The 5,416-nt window shown below is 48.3% G+C and overlaps 1 long non-coding RNA gene across 1 annotated transcript; it reads right to left on the reverse strand.

Moving 5' to 3' along the window:
* Positions 1–619: 619 nt before the first annotated feature.
* On the reverse strand, positions 620–2,621 carry LOC139436973 (uncharacterized). Its single transcript, XR_011646482.1, has 3 exons — positions 2,344–2,621; positions 1,947–2,204; positions 620–1,532 (listed from the first exon to the last, which is right to left on the reverse strand). It is a non-coding gene; the product is annotated as an uncharacterized lncRNA (long non-coding RNA).
* Positions 2,622–5,416: the final 2,795 nt, after the last annotated feature.

A 5,416-nucleotide genomic window follows, 5' to 3' on the forward strand; every position in this document is an offset into this window, starting at 1 on the left:
GGAGGCCACCGGGGCACAAACATTTTATGTGACGCTTTATTTCTTTCACGAAGGGTGAAAACAGACCCGAGCAAACAGGATGAAATGTTAGCCCAGGGATGTTTCTGAATATTAAAATTTCCCCTGTCAGGGGGAGCCCTCAAAGCTAAATAGAACCGTCCAGTTCGGTAAGTGCTGGCCCGTCCAGGAAGACTTCCTGGGGGAAGGAGAGAAGCTGATCTGACCTCTGATGACTGAAGTCTCTAAACAGCCAGAGAGCAAACAAGTCCTCCAGCCAAGAGCCTCGGCGCAGACCTGAGCTGGCTGCCGTCACCTCCACTCCCCGCCCTGCTGAGAACCTCCACCACAAGCCTGCCTGTCTCCAGGCCCTGACAGAGGAGCCTGGAATTCCAGAGAGTTCCACGGAGACCGGGCTCTAGCACCCACCACCCAGACAGCCATTACTGCTCAGGTAATTTACTTCTGGCCCAGGGTAGGAGACCATGATTCAAATAATAATGCGGAAATAATTCTTTAACCTTTTTTTCCTTTTGGAAAGATGTCAGAGATTGATTAAAAGATTGTTTTTGTGCTTTAGTAAAATAAATATAGCATAATTTTTTTTCTTTTTTTTCCCTACGATCTCTTTATTTTATTTTTTCTTAAATGTTACATTCAAAAAATATAAGAGGTTCCCATATACCCCCACTCACACCCCACTCCTCCCACATCAACAACCTCTTTCATCAGTGTGGCACATTCATTGCATTTGGTGAAGACATTTTGGAGCACTGCTGCACCACATGGATAATAGTTTAATTGTAGTTTGCACTCTTCCCCAGTACATTCAGTGAGTTATGGCAGGATATATAATGTCCAGCATCTGTCCCTGCAATATCATTTAGGGCAACTCCAAGTCCTGAAAATGCCCCCACATCACATCTCTTCTTCCTTCTCCCTGCCCTCAGCAACTACTGTGACCACTTTCTCCACATCAGTGCTACAATTTTTTCTATTACTAATCACAATAGTTCCATAGTAGAATATCAGTAAGTCCACTCTAATCCGTGCTATATTTCTCCATCCTGTGGACCCTGGGATGGTGATGTCCATTCCACTTCTCTATCGAGAGGGAGCTTAGATTCCACGTGGAAGATGGATGCGATTCTCCTGCGTACAGTTGTAGACTCTCTCGGTTCCCTGGTGTGGTGGTTGACCATCCTCACCTCCCTGTTAGCTGGCCTGGATAAGTCCAGTGAACCCGAGGGTAGGAGTTTCAAGTCCTAGCATAAAATTTAGCATTTGTATTAATCCTCTAGTTAGGCTGTAACAAAGCACCACAAACTGGGTGGCTTAAAGCAACAGAGACTTGGAGGCCAGAATTCTGAAATGACGGTGGTGGCAGGACTCTGTAGGGAAGGATGCTCCGTGGCCTCGCCACGCCTGGGGGCCGCCGGCCCTTCTTGGCGCTCCTTGGCTTGTAGCTGCACCTCCAGCCTCGGCCTGTCCGTCCGCGGCGCCCTCCTCTGTGTGTCTGTGGCTCTTCTCCCCTGCTGAAGAGCACACCAGTCACGGTGGAGTAAAGGCCCACCCTGCTCCAGCACCACCTCATCGTAATGCAGCTAATTGCATCTGCCACAGCCCCATTGCCAAACAGGGCCGCAGTCTGAGGTCCTGGGAGTATTAGGCCTCAGGGCAGGGCCTTTATGGATAACCAGAGATGGCATGGAGAAAACCGCAACATGAGAGTTAGGCAAACCCACACTTATTACTGCTGCAGAGGTAAGGAGCCAAGGCCAGTCTAAAGTGACTCAGACCCGACTCCCTGTGCCGCAGTTTTACTCTTGCTTAAATACCCAAGTTATTACTTAGCATTTGCTTTGATTATGCATTCGTTTTTATGCACATGGGTGAATACACATCGCTGGTTATATAATTGTATGATTAGTATGTTCAGGAAATCATACCTGCACATACATTGATTGCATCAAGAAAGGCGCGGACAGCTCCACCCCTGGGTGGGAATTTTACTATGTTAATTAAGCAAGTTCAAGTGAGGACAGCAAGGGGCTGCTTCTGTGCAGGTCTAGCCAACTGGTTGAAGCTGGTTTTCATACTTCATTGCTTCAAGAGGATGTTCTTGACCACCAAAAGCGGAATTTGGCACCAAGAGAGGGTTGCATCTCATCACCTTCTGATTTACATACAATTCTTTTCGTTGTATCCTAGCAACAGGGAGAGAAACAAGTTACTTTCAGGTATTTGGTCATCCTACATCCATCATGAGGACTTCAATGTATCTTTTTGGGGGGCAAACCCATAACATCAATTTATCCATCTTAAAGGGGTACTTAGTGTACTCACCTGCACGACCGACCTGTAGATATCAGTAGTGATGGATAAGTGACGATGATGACGACTGTTCACATATAAAGTGCTTTCTGTGCAGCAAGCACTCAGTGTTCTAATGCTTTATATAATGTTCACTCGCTTAATCTTCACAACAGTCCTATGAGGAAGCTGCTACTATGAATCCAGTTTTTCCAAGGAAAGAAAATTGAGGTTGCGTAACTGCACAGTCACCCGGGGCATAAGTGCTGAGGCGGGAACTTGGACACAGGCAGCCTGATCTCCTGAGCTCCAAGCTGCCCCAGCAAACTGACCAGAGCTCTTACGTGTGTCAGATTCCCCACCCAAGCTAGTTTCCACCTTGGCCTTACTTTTTTTTTCTTTGCAGTAGGTCACTAAGGGTTACCGTTCTGTCCCAAGAGATGGGGAGTTGCTGAACAGGTGTTTGAGCTGAGTCACCGACAGGGAAGGGTTGACAGTGTCACAATGGTTCTCCTTGGCTGGTTTTTGTTCTTTCCTCAGGCAGCAGGAAACGGTACCTTTAAATGGTTGAGTCACCTGTGGGCAGTGCCGCAGTCCCGGCAGCCAGGGTTCACGGGGCCTTGTGCTGTTGGGGCAGTTCTTTCCCATTGGCAGCCCGAGCACCGTCATGCTGCATATTTACTGGACATCTCCTGGGTCTAAAGAGCCCCAGGCACTGTGCGAGAGGGTGAGAGGGTAGGTCCCAGCAGATCAGGAGACAAGAGGGCCTGCACGTGGACCCCAGAGGGTGGAAAGGCAAGAGAGTGATTTGGGACAGTGGCGCTATTTGAGCTGGGGTGGTCTGGGAAGGCCTCTGAGGAGGTGATTTCTGAGTTGAGAACTGAGTAAAGAGGAAGGTCCAGCCATGTGGGACTGGGGAAAAGGAAGAGCCTAGAAAAGTGAAACATCTGGTCGACCCAGCGATTCCATTCCTAGGTATAAACACCAAAGAATTGAAAACATGTGCTATACAGACGCTGGTCCACAGGCATTCACAGCAGCATGTTCCTAGCAGCCAAAAGGTGGAGACTACCTGCCTGAATGTCTGTAGACAGAGGAATGAATAAGCAAAATGTGGTCTTTCCATACAACGGAATATTATTCAGCCGTAAAAAGGAATGAAGTTCTCCTGAAAATAAAGGGGGAGGAGCAGGTGAAGCTCCGTGGTGGAGCACCTGCTTCCCAAGTATGAGGACCTGGGACCTGGGTTCAATCCCTGGTACCTTTAAAAAAAAAAAAAAAAAAAAAAAAAAAAGGAATGAAGTTCTGCTACATAAGAAGCATGGATGAGCCTTAAAGACATGACGCCGAGTGAGAGAAGCCAGACACAAAAGGACAGATAGTGTGTGAGGCCACTTCTATGAAACAGCTAGAATAGGCAAATTCGTAGAGACAAAGTAGGTTCAAGGTGAGCAGGGGCTGGGGAGAGGGGGAAAAGGGGAGTTACTGACTAATGGGCACAGTCTCTGTTTAGGGTGATGAAAAAGTTTTGGTCATGAATGGTGGTGATAGTAGCACAGCATTACTAATGTAATTAATGCCACTGAATTGTACATCTAAAAAATGGTTAAAATGGGAAATTTTGTATTAGATATATGCTACCGCTATAAACTAAAAACAAACAAACAAACAAGAAAACCTTCCTAAGGAATAAGCAATAAAGTCAGGACAAAAAAAAAACAAAACAGATATCGTAAGATCCTTTTTAGGTACTATATCCAGAATAGCCAAATCCGTAGAGAAAGGAAGCAGATTAGAAGTTAGCGGGGCTGGAGGAGAGGGGGTGGGGCGGGGCTGCCCTGGGCTCAGGCAAACAGGGTGTTTATATGGTGAAGCGTGTTCTTTATTAACCACTTTATAGAGGTCTGGCATCTATTAATAAATCACCCATACTTAAAATACACAATTTGGTAAGTTTTGACATATGTATACACCAGTGAAACCTCATCACAATTTATTACAATACATCTAAAGACAGATTTTTTTTCCTTTATGGTGATGAGGTTTTTTAAATTAATTCCCCCCACACTCGATGAGGTTTTGAAACCAGAGAAAGCTGGTGGTTGCTCAGCATTGTAAATGCACTAAATATCTCTAAATCTTTAAAATGGTTATTTGTACATTACATGAATTTCACGTCTTTCAAAGCACTGAGGCAGGAGCAAGTCTGGACTCTGAGGAGCAGGGAAAGAGAAGTGGGACTGAAGCCCGGAGATACTTGGGGGAGGGTGGGGGGAGCTGGGGCCAGGGAGGCGCCGGGCTGGTCCTGGAGGCCACGGCCACGGCCACGGCGCCGCTGGGGCGGGCATCAGAGCGTGGGGCCATCCTTTGGCCGGGGGCGGAAGCCCGGGGAGGCAGCAAGGCTTCTCCCACTCTGTAGACCAGGGGCCCCGGAGCGGCGCCTGCCACTCGCCGGCCCTCGGCTTCCTGCAGTCATAATTCAGCGTCCTGCTGTGAAGTCAAGCTGGAGGAAGCGGTTCAAGGCATTTTCTGTTCCACGTCAGGTGGAAAGTGGCCAGGTGGGCAGCCACCCAGGCCCCAGGTAGAGAAGAGAGACGCCCTTCCGTTCCTGGCTGGGAGATCAATACCGAAACCGCCCGGGGCGATTAGAGCCTTGGTGACCCTGAAGAGGTGACTCATGTCCTTTACGTAAGCCTCTCACCTTGCGTAACCTGTGGCGAGGCCCTGGGCTGACAAAGCCTGGCTGCCTGGCAGGCTCGAGTCAGTCCTCTACCTTCTGACCCTCAATTATCTGGCTTTCCTGGACAAAGGCTTAGAGGAAGGGAAGGCTTTTCCAAACAGGAGCCTGACTGGGCCTCAGGAAACTGCATCAACACCTGAAGTGTGCTGGCTCTGGGCAAGGAAGAGCCTCTCTGGAATCAGTAGGTGGCTGATTTCAGGAACACCCAAACTGGATAGTAAACTTCACGCGCCTCTGTCTCCAGGAAGTTTTCCCTGATTTCCCACTGTCCCACCTGGGCTCTTCTCCATCCTCATTTCTTTGGCCTGTCTAGGCTACTTGGTGTGTTGCTTGGGCTCCAAAGATACTAGAAGCTTCTTAAAGACA

The sequence above is a fragment of the Dasypus novemcinctus genome, chromosome 19 (genome assembly GCF_030445035.2).
Source record: "Dasypus novemcinctus isolate mDasNov1 chromosome 19, mDasNov1.1.hap2, whole genome shotgun sequence".
NCBI lineage: Eukaryota > Metazoa > Chordata > Mammalia > Cingulata > Dasypodidae > Dasypus > Dasypus novemcinctus.